This window comes from Carcharhinus amblyrhynchos, chromosome 12, assembly GCF_965287045.1.
Source record: "Carcharhinus amblyrhynchos chromosome 12, sCarAmb.v2.hapA, whole genome shotgun sequence".
Classification (NCBI taxonomy): Eukaryota; Metazoa; Chordata; class Chondrichthyes; order Carcharhiniformes; family Carcharhinidae; genus Carcharhinus; species Carcharhinus amblyrhynchos.
The window spans coordinates 46835940-46854034 of record NC_137335.1 but is presented as its reverse complement, the minus strand read 5'-3'; positions in this window follow the sequence as shown (position 1 = coordinate 46854034).

Here is an 18095-nt window from a genome sequence, read left to right as displayed (position 1 = left end):
TTTGCCTTCCTGACCACCTGCTGCACCTGCAGGCTGGGTTTTTGCGACTCATACACAAGGACCCCCAGGTCCCTCTGCACCGTAGCATGCTGCAGCTTTTCGCCATATAAGTAGTAGTCGTTCCTACCATTATTCCTACCAAAGTGGATAACCTCACACATGCCAACATTGTATTATATCTGCCAGGTCCTCGCCCACTCGCTCAGCCTATCTAGATCCCTCTGCAGACTTTCCACACCCTCCGCACAATTTGCCATTCCACCAATCGTTGTGTCATCAGCAAATTTCGACATCTTACACTCGGTTCCCTCCTCCAGATCATCTATATAAATGGTAAATAGCTGAGGCCCCAGCACCGATCCCTGGGGCACTCCACTAGTTACCAACCGCCAATCCGAATGGCACCCATTGACACCCATTCTCTGCCTCCTATTTGACAGCCAATCCCCTATCCACGCTAACACCCTACCCCCAACTCCATGCCCATTAATTTGAATGAATTAAAGTATCATTATAGGCTTAACATTCTCACTTCCAGCCTGTGTCAACCTGGCAGTACCAATGCTAACTTGGTCCCCTTATGTGTGGGGGTCCCAATGGTTGATGGGGCAGTTGTACCTGCATTGGGGTGAGTGTGGGTACTGTGAGGGGATGTGTCCCGATGCCAGCAGAGGGTGGGGGTCACCGTGATACCTGCATGCTATGGAGTGGAGGAGGTGGTGACCCAATCATTGAGTGGGGAGGGAGGTTGTCCCTCTGCATTTAAGGAGTAGAGACGTGCCCCTTCTCTGCAAATGTTCCCAATGTCCATTAGTTGGATTTTGGTGGGGGTGAGGTCCTTTAACTTTACCTTGAGATCAGGGTGCCTTTTAAAAATGCGCATTGATCTTTGTGGAGTTAGCCTTGTCTACTCCATTAGGCCTCGCCACACCAGAGTGAAGGTACAAACCACCTCCCCGATTTATATTTTTCAAAGTGTCAGAAGATCTGGGGTTGGATTTTCTGACGTCACCCACAGCTGAGATTATCCGGTCCTGTTGCAGTAAACTGAGTGCTAAATTTGGCTGAGTGCTAAATTCTCTCTTCTCGCTGGCTGTGGCGGTCAGGCTTGAACGGAGAGTAACATGTCACTTTTCAGTCAGAACCTGACACTGCCATTTTTCTGGAAAATTCCGCCCAAATTCTTTCCTTTCAATGTTTATTCCTCTGGTATAAATCCTTATTTGTCACTCCTCAGAGTCTTAAACTGAAGCCTCACCTCTTTCCTGGCCAGTTTATCTTAATGGGTGCATCCTTTGTCCTGATGACATTTTTTGAAGATTATTCTTGACGGCAGCATGATGATATCTCTCTTCTTGTCAAGAATCAATAATGTTAAGTGCAAATCTATACCAGAGAACATTTAGACATAATTGGATTCAACCAGATTGCATGAAACATTTGCCTCAAGCATTATTTGTACACATTTTGATTCTGAATCTTGACAATAAAATAAAAGTATTTTGCTTTTTTCTGATGGATCTGAAGGATTGCTATAAACTGTGACAAAAATTTTGATCTTACTGAGGACAATTAGTGGGATGAGGTTCAAATGTTGGTCAGGTCTAACCTTTTGAAAGCCAACTTTCTCTACTTTCTGGAGTTTCCATAAAGCTATGACTGAGGGCTAAACACATTTAAGTCCTAAGAATAAAAATCCACCCCAGACTCAGGGTATAGATAAATGGCTGAATTGGTATACATTTTTCTGTTGGTTACAGAAAAATAGTCTTGAAAATTTCTAAAATCTCTCACTGTGTGCATACACATGTTGTGTCAGCATTGACACACATGTGTTCTGTTTATAAAATATTAGCTCAGAACTTGCTGGAGTGTTTGAAACCCTTGTGAATGATAGATGCATGAATGTAATTCCTAAAATACATCAAAAACTCAGGAACAAAAGAGGGAGGATAGAGAAGGAGGGTAAATTAGAGTGATTGAATTCAATATCAACTCAAGTAAAGAAAGAGAAATTAAGAGAGGGAAGAAAAGACTGGATTAAGAAAAAAGAGACAGGGAGGAAAGGGAAAAAAAGAAAATTCAAGACTTAAAGTCTCGAACAATAATTTACTACTTGAAGAGATAAGACTCCACACTTTTAATTAGTCAATTTTTGGACCTGGAATCTTCACTGGCAGTCAGTAGCAATTATAACTAATTACTATGCTTTACTTTCTGTGAGTTTTTAATAAGCGATGAATGCACAAATGAAAACCTCACCAGGAGAGAAAAAAATTCACCAAGAGGTTAAGAGTGAGATATTGTTATGGCAAATCTAACAGTGGACCAATCCAAATTATCCAGCAACTTGTGTCAATTCACAATTCATGGGCTTCACTTCTGGACAGAGGCCTTAGTATTAATAATGGCATGTATTGTGTGAAAACGAAGATGAATGAAGAGGATCCCCACATGTCCGACTTCCAGGAACCCAGTTGGAATAAACTTTCTAATTGACAGCAGGAGCCCTGCTGCCAGGTTCCTGCTGTACAAGGAAAATTAAATTGCCAAACCATCCAGTGTCATGCATATATGCCACCTCCAAGTGCTCATGACCTATCAGGGGTTCACAGTGCTCCAGTATGGATAACACCACCAGGTGTTGTGGCCATTGATTGGGCTACTTTGGGATCTACATCAGAGATCGTCACTGGAGCCCTGGGAAAGTGTTAAGTGAGACAGGATGGGGGTTGTAAGGAGGGAGGCACTGATGAGGTGAAGGTGGTGGGGGGGGGGGGGGGGGAGGAGTTAATAGAAAGTGCAATGGGATGGCTTTCCTTGGCTGGCTCCCTCCTGGCCTCAATTGGATACAGATTACTTTAGAACAAACCTACTAAGCTGCAGGAAAATCCAGCATGGTTTGCTGTGAAGCTGGTCAAGATAGTGAGCCACAGTCTGCTGTTGATAGAATAGCAGTGATAGCAGGGTGAGGACCTTAAATGGCACCATCCTGTATCTTTCTGCCTGATTAGAAGGGCCCACCCACCACCCAATCAGTCTCCGGGAGAAACATTATAATTCAGTCCATTATCTTATTTTCTCACTTCCACTTTGTTTTTCCTTGTTCAGTCCTCTGAAGACTTATACAACCAACTTTCTTTACTTTCAGATTCATTTTAATTTACATGTGCATCAGAAAAAGATGGTTGGTACATTTGGACTGTCCTCAACTGTGACGTCTTGTGTTTTACACCAAGCCTTTCCTTATCCTTTAAGTGCCATGCAATCGCTAGGGAGAGGTGAAAAATCAGACCAAAAGTTTAGGAGCAATTAGAGGAAAAATAAATCTATTCTGGTCCGTCTTGGGCCTGAGCGATTAAAGCCAATCTCGGAGAATGCAGATACCATCGCTTCTTTAACATCGTAGCTACCTTATATATAATGTGACCCAGCTCTGCCACAGTGTTTTGTTAACTGTACACAAACCTGATTTCTCTTGTTTTTACCTATTGCATAGTCAAATTTTGTACTTTTTTTTACCTCTTCCATTATTTGGGCAGCATGTGGCACATTGATTAGCACTGCTATCTTACAGCACCAGGGAACCAGATTCAATTCTGTCCTTGGGTGACTGTCTGTGTGGAGTTTGCACATTCTCCCTGTATCTGCATGGATTTCTTCTGGGTGCTCCGTTTTCCTCCATAGTCCAAAGGTGTGCGGGTTAGGTTAATTGGCCATGCTACATTGCCCCTTGGTGTCAGTGAGATTAGCAGGAGCTACGGGGATAGGGTCTGGGTGGGATTGTTGTTGGTGTAGGCTCAATGGGCTAAACAGCTTCTTTTTGCACTGTAGGGATTCTATGACCCTATTCTATCATTTTCACTCTTGCAATCAGGATCCAGCAATTTTAGCAAATCTTACTCACAGCTCCATTTATATTTAATCCAGTTGCATTCAACCTTCAGCTTTTCTCATTAGAGAGAAAGACTTGAATTTAAATAGCACCTCTCACAACCTCAGGACATTCCAGAGAGCTGTACAGCCAATTAGGTATTTTTCAATTGTAGTTCCTGTTGTAATGTAGGAAATGGGGCATGTTTTGAATGCCCATGATACCTTCCTCCAGCATTCATACCATTTTGTTTTCACTGACAGTCATCCCCTGAACATTGTGACCCATGTGTGTAAGCCTGCACAGTGCATATTAATGGATGTTATGTATTTTTGATTTGCCACAGGTTCAATGGTGTCAGTCATTTCCTCAAGCAGACTGACTGTCTGCATTTTAAAGAACTTGCTTCCCATTGCCCTCTATCTATGAGAGCAGCAGCAGGACTAGGGAGTATAACAATGAATCTACTTTATGATCTGCACCAGACATCTGTGTCATAAGCAGGCATGCTCCTTCTTAATCTTCCCAAAGGTGGATTGAATTAACACTGGATAAAGCAACATTTGGTTTAATTCACAAAATGTTTTATTCCAAAGGCAGGGCACCCTTTGCGTAATGAAAGTCACTTAGTTGGGAAAAACCTACATTTTTGTTATTTAATGCTTTCTATGAAAATCATCCATGCATCCAACCATGAATAATTTGATAATCTTCTCATTTACACGTACACCAACTTGTTATCACTAATTCTAGCTTAAGCATGAAGCAATCTCAACCGTATTATTCACACATTGTTATGGCATCCTAAATATTTCAAAGATTTCTCCAGTCAAGAATAAGAACTGTAATTGGTTCACAAGCAAAGGTTATATTGGTAATTAAACATCTGCATGGTTAAAATAGATGGACCTTTTGTTCTCTTTTATCTACAGTTGCCACCAAGATTACCCGTTGGGCTGAAACAAATTGTTTTCCTGTGTCAAAGAAAAATGTTAATTATTTGCACTATATACAAATATAAGGGGCGATTCTCCCAAAAGTGCTGAATTGGTGGCAAAACTGTTCTAGATCACAGTTGTTTTTTCAGTGCAACTTCAGGCCCAAATCTCTGCACTGTTGCGATGCAGAGGTCACAATCATGAATATAATCATCACAGAGGGCCAGGGCTGAGGGATCACAAATCATGGGGCAGACACATCTAGGCCTCCAGGACTGGCAGAGCCAGGTCATGCTGGAGCTTCTGGAGCTCAGTCCTGCTTCCCTGGTGTCCCATGGAGTGTCCCAGGGGCCTCTGAGCATCCCAAAGGAAGAGGAAAGACTGCAGCCCATGCTGGGCCCTTCCACCCAGGAGATCCTGGACGTCCCGAGACCTTCCTATTCCCTCCCTTCCTCACACCGGGGCATCTCGGGGCCAGCAATATGAACAGGATGGCACCAAAACAGTGCCTTCCAGAAGTCAGCTGGGTCTCTCTTGGTTCCAGCCACCCAGGGGACGTGCACCAAAGGCATTACAGGCAACATGGCATGCATCTCAGTTGGACACCTCCACCTCTGATATGCATCCTGGGGTTACTGTCTAGAAGAAGCAGTAGATTGCACAAAGTAATAAAGTTGTAGTTCACGAAGAAGACACAGGTGAAGGTCAACAGCAGTCACGGTTTATTAAGTAAGAATGTTCAGAACACAATAATTTGTTAATTGCACCTCACAGCTGTGACTAATGTGTCTCTGATTCTCCCTCCCAGCCCCACAGAGCTGTTCCCGATTCCCAAGAATAAGGTGCTGTCTGTTGAGCCTTGTAGACTCAGCCACATGTTACAGAGTGGCTGCCCTTCCTTCCCCAACATCCACTAGACCCTTGGTGCAAGTGCCCCTCCCACACCCCATTGGCCAAAAAACACGTGTCCCCAACCCTTACAGTTACGTGGGCCAGGGTGGCAGCGTGCATTCGAAGTACAGGTAGGAGTCAGACTTGAGTGGCACCAGGAGCAGGATCCCAGTGTGCACAAGAGCAAATCGTCATCATCCTCCAGCCTTCAACCAAGACTTGTAACCATTGCCAGCCCAGGCACATTAACAGGTTTGGATGTTCCTGGGGGATAGGCTGGAGGTATGATAGGAGCAGGGGAAGGCTGATGTGGTAGTTTGAGGGCCCAGGTCGGGTTGGAGGGGGAATAGCAGCTGCACTTGTTTCTGGGGTGTGGTGGTTGCTGCCCCCTCACTGCACAGCGCCAGCTGGGTGAAGTGGGCTGCAATCAAGGCATCTCTCACTGCTCTTCCTTGCTGGACATCTGCCATTGCTGCCGCCTCTTTCCTCTGGCTGTTCATATGGTGGGGAGGCCACCTCACCCCCTCGCCACTCCTCCTCCTCCTCTTCCTGCCCTAACTAGTCTCCCCGCTGCTGGGCAATGTTGTGCAGAGTGCAGCAAACGATGATGATGTGTGAAATACGCAGGGTTATACTGGAGGGCCCCCCCAGAGCGGTCCAAGCAGTGGAATTGCATCTTCAGCAGACCATTGCACTGCTCTGTGATGGACCAGGTAGCTGCATGGGCCTTGTTGTAGCAGGTCTCTGTCTCAATCTCGGGCCATGACTTTAGTTGGGAACCTTGTCACCCAGTAGCCATCCCAGGAGCCTGGGCTGGTCTTCAAAAAGCTCAGGGATGTCCGACTGCCTGAGCACAAAGCTGTCATGGACACTCCCTGGATGGCGTGCATCGACCTGCATGATCTTCATTTGATGGTCTCAGATAATTTGAATGTTCAGAGAGTGGAGCCCCTTCCTGTTCACAAATATGCTGTGGTCCTGCATGCAGGCCAATGAGTATCCCATCCACTGCTCTCTGAACATTGGGAATCCCAGCAATAGAAGCAAAGCCGAGAGCCTGGGCCTGCTGCTGTGCATAGCCCACATCGAAATAAATGAACTGCCCTGCCCGGGCATACAGGGCATCTGTGACCTGCCGCACACAGCTGTGCACGGAGGCCTGGGAGATCCCATCTAGGTCATTACTGGGAGCCTGGAATGATTCAGAGGCATAGAAACTCAGGGCAGCCGTCACCTTCATGTCCACAGGGAACGGATGGTGGCCCCTCCCCTGGGGTGCCAGGTGTGCGAGCACCTCACAAAGGTGTCACACTCTGGTCTTGGAAGGTGCAGCCGGCAACGACTCATCTCCTCCGAGAGGGCCTCGAGTGAATGATAGGGCCTGTACCTCCTTGGCATCGGCACCCTCCGCCTTCTGTGCACCTTCTCGGATGCCTGCTCACCCACCTCCTGTTCTTTAGTGGCAGCCCCATACCCTCCTTCCTGAAGGTCTGGTTGTGGTTGCTCCTGTGGTGATCTCTCCATGCCTGCCACATTCTGAGCCACCTCCTCCTCCGCCCCTGCTGCCACTAACATGGCCAGCTCCAGATTGAGTAAACCAAGATTCGTCTGCACAGTGGGGTTTGAAAAGAGTATAAAATGATGGATTATTATCATTGGCTGCATAGACCGAACACCACCCCAATCCCTCACTTGGGCCAGAACCCCACTTGTGGGTGCTGGCAACACCACACAATCCATGGTGTCATGGGTGGCTCGATTAGGGTTGTGTTGGATTCCCATCCTGACAAATGCTGGTACAGATTATGCAGGTCGGTGTACAGACGTGGGCAATGTGCACTCTTGAGCCATTGCTATGTGTGCAACTGCAGCATCTGTTACAGGCATGTGTTGGTGGTCCGTGTCGCAGGGCAGGGACAGACTGCAAATCAGCACCAGAGGTGTGCCCAGTGACTGCAGATTCCATGTCTAATCCTCTGCACCCCAGCCTGGAGTAGCAGCTGCTTCATCAGTTTGGGCTTCAGTCAGCACAAGATACGGTCCTCCCCCACCCCAGAACACCAGCACTCAGTCGAGTCCCTGACCACACCCTGCGGCAAGACAATGCCACTGCAAAGTGTCCTGGAGGGGAAGGGTGAGCAGGACTCCTTCATAGGGCCTCTTACACTGAGCTACAGCACTGTCCTGGAGGGGAGGGTTGAATGGGACTCCTTCTCTGAACCTCATCCAGAAAGCTGTGAGAAAATAGAATCCCCACCATCCACCCCTTTCCCCCAACCCCCACCCTCCCTTCTTAGACATCACTGGTCCATGGGTCAATACCTGAAGACAGCAGGAGGAAGGCCACCAGGCATCTCCATGGCCTGCCTGCAACATCCCCCACGCTCCACTAGCAGCACTTACCTCCTCATGCCAGTTCAAGGCTGCCACACCGGGTTGAGACTTTTATATACTATTCTGATTCGCGTCAAAGTGACATTATGCCAGAGAGGTGGGAGACGCAAATGTAGGCAGAGATTGCCATGTCAATCCCAATAATGGATGCTAAGGTATGTAAAGTCATGCAAATCAGTGGTCCGCTGGTTTTCTGCACGGTTCTGGCAGCACCATTTTTCTCCGTTTGGTAGATGCGCGCAGATCATAAACATTCACGGGAAACCTGTGAAATGGCCGATACGCACATCTCCTGGTCCGACCCTCCAGAAAAGTTGCAGGTCACGATGGGAGAATCAGGCCCATAGTTTCACTAAATTACACTGAATTGGATAACAGTGTAATAACAGGACTAGTAAAGGACAAGAAAGATAAGCTGTGTGGTCCCTCCATTCTGCAGATCATACCGCAACCCGTGCAATAAACTTTATTGGAGAGGCAGCTATTTTTCAGTGAGGGCTTTCAGAAAATCTTCTAAACACCTCTAATATTTAACTTGTCGAACTCTGAGAGTTGACAATATACCCTCAGCCATTCACGAAATTTAATTTTACTATTAGTTTTCCAATGTGAAGACACACTTCACATTGGGGTGGCACGACGGCACAGTGGTTCGCACTGTTGCCTCATAACGCCAGGGACCCGGGTTCAATTCCAGCCTCGGGTGACTGTCTGTGTGGAGTTTGCACATTCATCTACGTCTGCATGGGTTTCCTCTGGATGTGCTGGTTTCCTCCCACAGTCCAAAGATGTGCGAGTTAGGTTGTTTTGCCATGCTAATTTATCCCTTAGTGTCAGGGGGATTACAGGGATCGGCTTTGGGTGGGTTTGTTGTCAGTGCACGTTCGATGGGCTGAATGGCCTCCTTCTACACTGTCGGGATTCTATGATATACTCACACACCAGTAGTAGACCCATGAGACTCATTGTGGTCTTAAAATCTGGTTCACGAAACTACACACAGTTGCTGAGAATAAAGTGATTGCCCTTGACAATATGAAATCCTTGCAACAAAAATAAAAAAAATCAGCTTTGGACAAAATTATATTTGAGGGAAAGTCAAATCATTGTTCCTGCTGTGAGTAGTTTGGTATGTCTTCTTAAGGTATTTGTAGTCCTTTGTAGTTCCCATCCGCTGCCATGCCCTGCAAAAAAGTTTGAAAATTTTGCCCTCCATATCTTGTCCTCACTACTTTTGGAGGAGTGGTCGGCTCTGTTGCTGCAGGTAAACTTTATTGAATTGGGGTTGTTCTGTCATTTGAATGTCTTTTCATCTTCTATTTCCATTCTTTGGCATTGAAACATTCTGTCAATTCCTTAATTGTAGTGATAGATAGAGAATGGTCTATTTTACTCTTTATGGGGTGAACAAACTCAGGACTCATCTCCACACTTTTTTTCCACTCATTTTCCTTCTTGCAGCTCTCTGTGATGCACCCTGGGATGAAAGATGGTTCTTCCTGCTGTGAAAGTGAGTAAGCTCATCTTTACATTTGGCTATGTGGTGTGCTGTCATCAATGGATGGCTGTTATTCAGTCCCATTTGTGGTATTGTCATGCTGGCTGGGGATTGCAGCAGCTGCTCTGTAGTCTTGGGGTTTACCTTCCCAACAAACACCTTAGCCAGAGGTTGAGGCTCTTTTCATAGCTGGTTCCTCTCCTGACTGGCATCTATTCGAGGTATTGTGGTAGTCATCCGGATGTTTGACTGCTCTGACCATTGGAAGTCTTCTGGCACCTGTAACAAAAGTGGACAAGCCGCTTTTGCAAAGAAAGAAGGCAATTCAGAACTGAAGTCTCAGTTGAGAAAGTTTTTCTTCTTGGAGCTCTTGGGAACTTTTGACAAGAGTGTTTGTCAAGATATCGTCTGCCCTTTTGAGGAGATTGAGAGCTGCATTGGCATCTCTGCTTAAAAGAGAAAAAGTCTGGTTACAGATGACTGACATCAGCTCGAAGATTTGTTTGCTGTCATGCCTTAATGGTTCCAGAATTATGTCTATGACAAAAAGTCAGATTCCTCTGGGCCCACGGTGTGGTGTGTCACCATCAGAGATCTCTCAGCCACAGTTCTTTGCCTAATAGGACCATACACTGGCTCCCATTTGTTTGTGAAATGGCCATTAACCAAGATGTCTGCATTCTAGGACATAATCGAGGATCTTTGACTTTAGCTGAGATGCATGGTTCTGTGACCTCCTGGTGTGTTGTCTTGACCTCATGAGTCCTCTTAGGATCTTCAGTGTATTTTGATGTTTTGGCTTTGCATTGCTTTCCCAAGTGTCCTATTTGGTAAATGTGAGGTCATCCATTTTGGTAGGAATAACAGCGAAATGGACTATTATTTAAATAGTTAAAAAAATTGCAGCATGCTGCTTGGCAGAGGGGCCTGAGTGTCTTTGTGCATGAATTACAAAAAATTGGCCACAGGTGCATCAGGTAATGAAGAAGGCAAATGGAATTTTGTCCTTCATTGTTCGAGGGGTGAAATTTAAAAACAGCGAGGTTATGTTGCAGCTGTGTAAGGTGCTGGTAAGGCCACACCTAGAGTACTGTGTACAGTTTTGGCCTCCTTATTCGAGAAAGGATATATTAACACTGGAGGGTGCACAGAGGAGATTCAATAGGTTGATTCCAGAGTTAAGAGGGTTGGATTATAAGGAGAGACTGAGTAGATTGAGGCTATATTCAGAAGAATAAGGAGAGATCTTCTAGAAGATTATGAAGGGAATAGATAAGGAAGTTGTTTCCATGGGCAGGCAATACTAGAATTAGAGGGCATGGCCTCAGAAGAAGGGGGAGCAGGTTTAGGGCTGATTTGAGGAGGAACTTGTGAACTTATGGAATTCCCTGCCAGCGAAATAGTTGAATGGTTTTAAGGCAAGGATAGATAAATTTTTGAACAGTAAAGGAATTAAGAATTATGGTCAGCAGGCGGGTAGGTGGAGTTGCGTCCACAAAAAGATCAGCATTAAGTTTATTGAATGGCGGAGCGGGCTTGAGAGGCCAGATAGCCTACTCCTGCTCTTATTTCTTATGTTCTTATGTACATTGGAAGCATTGAGCTGAATTTGAAGAGCATTGATGATGCCTTTGGGGGTGCTTTGCTCCACTTGGTCACTCAGCCGGTTGGATAGAGTATTGCTTCCTTTGGCCTGGAGTGTCCCTATTTCAGTGCTGCTTCACCAACTGAACCCGGATATTTTGTACCTGGGTTTGCTTTGCCCCCTTAATATGGATTTGTGCTGCAAACAGATTCCAGATTGCCTAACTGTCTGTATGGCTTTCTCAAGAGTTAGATCTTCCATCACTTGAAGCATGTCTGAGAGTGCATCATCCACCACTCCTATTCTTAATTAGTTCAGGTTTCAGGTCATGGTAATCAAAGCCTTCAGCTATTCTGTACAGCTCATTAAGGATTAAACAGGTTGTCCTGGCTACTGGACACATTGATTAAATTAGGCATCTTAAAGATTTTTTAACTGCCAATTCTTTCTTTGATTTCCTTCTAAGCTTTCATTACTTGAGCTTTTCTTCAGGTCAGAATACTTGATTTTTTTTCTTCAATTTTCCAAGATTTTAATTTTCTTCCGCAGTCTCTGAGATTTTGAGTTGTTCTATTTGCTGCCACTTCGTTGTAAGTTATTGTGTGTGGTTCAGTAGGCCTTAAGGGTATTTGTAGTCTTAGGTAGTTCAACAGTAAGTATTTATTGACTATTTAGAAACTATATACATAGATACAGTAAAGTTCCAAGTTGGGAGTTGTCTCCTTCTATGCATGTCTCTGTCCAACACTTTACACACCACTTGGGCAGGTCTCTTATATCACTGTGTGGACGGTACCGTACCCAGTCCCACATGAACTCTCTAAGTGCCAGACTCTCACACTACAATTCCTTGCATCTGAAAGACACTAGAACCTGGAATTAGGAGAGCAAAGCTTTTTCAATGATTTTGTTGGAGATATTTGGATGGATTTCATGATTTCATGCTCCTGGCACAGAACATTCAGTGCTCTGTCTGCTAATTTGTAAGATGTACCTTGTGAATGACACAGGAAAGCCCCAAATAGTTTATATTTAATTCCTCTTACTTCTACACAGAATAAGGCTGCAATACAACATTTAACATCCTGTTTTATATTTAGAAAAATACAATAATTTCTAGGAACAATTAAACAGTTAAAGCATGGATCTAAAGTGGACATATTCCAGTAAAAGCAAACTGATGTGCTTCTGTTTGGCCGCATGGCTAGAATTGTCCGAATGACCCAGAAAAGAAAGAGAGTAAAGGATTAGCATTTAATGACAAGGTAAGCAGTAACAATTGATTAACAATGCAAATGGTACCATGTTGTTTTTCTGTTCCTCACTTACTCCATGGCTATATTTGTGTATCAGGCTCTGGATCGTCGCATCTGCCCGCTGCCTCAGTATTTTTTTGCCACCGACTTTTGAAATGTACACTTATTCTACATTACGCAAGTGGCCAGTCTCCACATATTAGGCTAGACAGCGCGTATTTTTAGGCTATTACCCTGCTGGGACTTAAGGATAAGACTCTTTTCAGCCATAAAGATCACAGAGACCCCTGAGATGAAATGCATCCTGCAACAAATATAAAAGCAAAATACTGTGGGTACTTAATATCCAAACAGAATGTGCTGCACGTGCACAGTAGGTCTGACAGCATCTGTGGTGAGAAAAACAAAGTCAACAACATTTTAGGCTGATGAACTTTGGTTTGACCTTTTACCTGTAACATTAACTCCCTCTCTCTTGCCACGGACAAAATGCCCAGTGAAAGTCACTTGAAGCACAAAGCTCGTAATTCCATTTTGTACTCAATGCCAAATTTTTCATTAAGGTTATTGACTGGATGAATTTCACCTGAGGTAAATCACTGATCTGAAATCAGTTAACTCAGCCATGAGGCTATGGCAATCTATCTCTGTCTCCTCAAGTGGGGAATAATCAGACAGGGTACCTGCTCCTGATTATTTTCTGGTGGGAGAGCAGGCATGCATGAATGATGAATGAGGGCAAACTTGTACTCCGTTGTGATATTCCTGCAGTCAAATATCTTGGAAACGCTCATTGTTTAGAATGAACGGAGATTGACTACTTTTGTAAGTTAGCAGAGGGCTAGTGTCCTTTGAAATGTACAAAGGATAAACTGGTAGATACAGGAAATTAAGTGAGAAGGGAAGACTATTAATAACATAACTTAGATCTGTATTTTAGGCTGATTTGTAACTGGCTACAAGAAGATATTTGGCATGGTGCAAGTTATTACAATGTTTCATTCATATGGGAATCACATCACCTGGGTATCTCACCTAGATAGGCTGTAACACTGGGATGTCACTATGTAGGGAATTTTAGACGTTGAATTTTTGCCCTACCATTTCTGCACGTGTAGGAAAATCAATACACTGTGCTACAGAATCATTGCTTCAGCATTACAACAAAAATGCTTCTGCATTAATTTTTACACTCATCAAGTGAAAGGCTGCTTTAGGGAACAGGACGATCTCCTGTAACTAGTGTTTGCATCAAATATTCCATCAATCAGGCAGTGTAGTATAGATGTAGAATCATGTTCATTGTGCTGAAAATGTCAGCTCGCCATACCTCGTAAGGGCACTCCTACAGCATCTGTAATTGTTCTATGTTTCCTTCATTTTCACTTTGTGAAAACATTGCCAACTGAGTAGTGAATTTTTGCCACATGTATGCTCAGGAACTGAAAACACCAAATATTAGGCTGTCCCAACCGAACCTGCCTCAGCCACCAGAGCAAATAAGCTTACTACCGGAAGGACATGGAGACTCTGGAGAGAGTGCAGAGGAGGTTTACCAGGATGTTGCCTGGTATGGAAGGACTGGGGTATGAGGAGAGATTGAATAAATTGGGGCTCTTTTCCCTTGAAAGACGACGACTGAGGGGGGATCTAATAGAGGTATATAAGATTATGAAGGGTATAGATAGAGTAAACAGAGATAAGCTATTTCCTATCATAGAGACACACAGGACAAGGGGCCATGGGCTTAAGGTGAGGGGGGAGAGGTATAACACAGATATTAGAGGGAGGTTTTTCACACAGAGGGTAGTAGGGGTATGGAATGCTCTGCCAAGTAAGGTGGTGGAGGCAAACACGCTAGAGTTGTTTAAGAGTAACTTAGACAGGCACATGAGTGGGTTGGAGATGGGTGGATATAGGAGATTGTTTAAGTAAGCATTGGGGCGTCCCTGGTAAGGTAAATGGATATGGTACAATAATAATGTTTTTTTTCTCTTTTTCATTCACAGGTTTTAAGTCGGTCTGCCTTGTGTCCAACGAGGGGCATACACGATATGGGTTGTACTTGGGCTGCTCTTGGTTGTTCTAGATTGGCCTAGTCCTTCATGTCGTTAGTGTGTGCTTACACTGGGCCAGATACTGGGCAAGACGACAGATCAGTGACTATCACTGATTGCTGTGCAGACACATGGATTTGGGCCGGTGTCTGTGGGAGTTTGCGCATTCTCCCTGTGCTTGCGTGGGTTTTCTCCGGGTGCTCCGGTTTCCTCCCACACCCCAAAGATGTGCTGTTAGGCTGATTGGCAGTAATAAATTGTCCCTAAATTAGTTTCCCTCAATGTGGATGGCCATAAAACATTAGATAAGGGCCATGGGTGGAGGGGGGACTGGTGGTGTTAAGATGGCGGCACGGGCTCATTGGGCCGAAGGGCCTGTTTCCCGGGCCATTTTGTTCTTTGTTCTTTGTTTTGTTCTTTTGTAATTTACCAGAACAGGATGAATTCAATGACATGGTTCAGATATGAAAAAGCTGTATGTCAGTCTAATATTGTAGCAAAGTATTAATCCTTAATTAGCACACATCATTGAAATGCATTTCATTGCAAATACATGAAAGAAACATGTATTTATAAAGCATCTTTTACAAGCTCATATTCCTTATGAGCTATTTCCCAACCGATGAAGTGCAGTTACTGTTTTAATCAAGGCAAATGCAATGACCTAGGTGCTGTTGGTTGATGTAGTAATGATAGTAAAAAGTCTGACAACACCAGGTTTTAGTCCAACCGATTTATTTGATAGTAAACTCACAAGCTTTCGAGGGGACTCCCTCTTCGTCATGATTGCCAGGACACAATGAGAATATTTCACTGCTTTTGTTTTGGTAGTGATTTGGGCCGTTTTAGTCAACCTCAGTGTTGTACTGAAGTATTAGCTTAATTTATATACTCATGTCTTTGGGTGAAACCACAACCTTCCCATTTAGAGACAAGAGTGCTTCAGCTAAACCAAGACTGATGTCTTGATTACAACATTTTTATCAAAACATTCAGAACTGATTCCTTCCGGTCTGAAAGCTGTTTGCCTCCAAATCTACTTTTGTTCCCAATTGGGAGGACACACAAGATAGCAAGAGACTTCTCCATTGCTGCTTGTTATTTTCATCTATGGCATGGAGTGCAAGTGATGTAACATCACTGAAGTGATTCTCCTGTGGAAATTGGGCAATATGGCCACAAAGAGGAAATTAGTAAAAATAGGGTTAATGTTGAAGAAATGGTTGCACTAATGTGATCTAATGGAGCCTTGAGAAGGTTGTGGGGTGAGTCACCTTCTTGATTCACTGTAGTACATGTGGGACAGGTGCTGTTAGGGAGGGACTTCCAGAATTTTGATCCAGTGACAGTGTAATATAGTGATTGTGATATAGTTCCAAGTCAGGATTGTGAGTGACTTGGAGGGGAACTTGCAGCTGGTGATGTTCCCATGTGTATGGTGTCCTTGTTCTGAGCGCAAGAGGTTTGGATGGTACTGTTGTGGTGCTGGTGAGTTATTTGTAAATGGTACACGCTGATGTCACTGTGCACCAATGGCAGGGCAATGAATGTTTAAAGTGGTGGATGGTTTGCCAATTAAGTAGGCTGCTTTGGTTTTGGATGATACTTGAGTGTTTTTGGAATGGCATTCATTCAAGCACATGAATTCCATTACACTCCTGACAAAGGTAAAAACGGAACATAGAAGCAGGATAGCCTATTCGGCTCTTCGAACCTGCTCCACCATTCATTTTAATCATGGCTGATCATCGAATTCAATATCCTGATTCCCCTTCCTCCCATTTCCCATGATCTCTTTAGCCTCAAAAGTTATATCTAATTTATTCTTGAAATCACACAACATTTTGGCTTCTACAACTTTCTGTGGGAGTGAATTCCACACATTCATCACCCTCTGGGTGAAGAAATTTCTCCTTACCCCAATCCTAAAATATTTATCCCTTATCCTCAAACTAAGACCCCTAGTTCTGGACTCTCCCACCATTGGGAACATTCTTTCTGAATCTACCCTTTCTTACCTTGTTAGAATTTTATATGTTTCTATGAGGTCCCCTCTCATTCTTATAAACTCCAGTGAATACATTCCTAACCGACTTGGTCTCTCCTCATTTTAGTCTCTCCTCATTTGACAGACCTGCCATCCCAAGCATCAGCCTGGTAAACCTTCACTGTTCTCCCTCTATAGTAAGGACATCCTTCCTCAGATCAAAACTGCACACAATACTCCAGTTGTGGCCTCAACAATGCCTTATACAATTGCAGCAAATACATCACTATACTCAAATTCTCTCACCATGAAGACCAACATACCATTTACCTTCTTGACTGCCTGTTGTACCTGCGAGCTTATTTTCAGCAACAGATGCATGAGGACACAAAGGTATTGCTAAATATCCACTTCTCTCAATTTACACCCATTCAAGTAATAATCTGTCTTCCTATTATTGCTGCCATAGTGGATAACCTCACATTTATCCACATTACTCTGCACCTTACATGCAGTTGCCCACATACTCAGCCTGTCAAATCAGCTGAAGGATCTCTGCATCCTCCTCACAGCTCACCCTCCCACCCAACTTTGCATCATCTGCAAATTTGGAGATAATACATTCGGTTCCCTCCTCCAGATCGTTAATATATAATGTGAGCAACTGCACACATCACACGGATCCCTGCGGAACCGCATTAGTCGCTGACTGCCAATCAGGAGAAGACCCATTTATGCCAACTCTTTGCTTCCTAACAGCTAACCAACTTTCTATCCATCTCATTACCTTCAATCCCTTTAACTTTATATATTAATCTGTTATGTGAGCCCTTGTTGAAAACCTTCTGAAAGTCTAAATAAACCACATCCAGTCCTTCTTCTCGGGCAACTCCACTAATTACATCCTCAAAGAATTCCAATAAATTTGCCAAGCACGGTTTCCCTTTTGTAAATCCAAGTTGACTTTGTCTGATTGTACCACTGCCTTCCAAATGTTGAGTTATGAAATCCTTGATAATAGATTCTAGCATTTTCCTTCACACCTATGTTAGGCTCACTGGTCTATAGCTCCCTATTTTGTCTCTACCTCTGTGTTTGAATAGCAGTCTTACGTTAGCTACCCTCCAATCTGTAGGAACCAGTCTAGACTCCAAAGGATTTTGGAAAATAACCACCAATGGATGTAATATTAAGTACTCTGGGATGAAGCTCTGCTGTAACAGTTTATTCTGGAGCACACGTCTTCAGCACTACAACTGTCAGAGCCCATAACCTTTTCTATTTCCAGTGCCTTCAGCTATTTCTTGGTGAAGTGAATCAAATTGAAGACTGGATTCTGTAATGTTTGGGTCCTCAAGAGGAGCCCAAGATGGATCATCCACTCACTGCTTCTGGCTGAAAATGTTTGCAAATGCTTCACACTTAACTAAGGAATTTCAAACACATCTTCCATTCAGTGTGAATCTGGTATTTGCAATCTTTTCCTCTGGGCAAAATGCATTGTGCTTGAATCTGGCCCCACCTACAAAATTTACAAAGGTCCTTTACTAAAAATCACCAAGTCAAGTTTCTGCTCATTGCACCCATTAGTGGGCATTGGGGAGTCTCCTAAAAT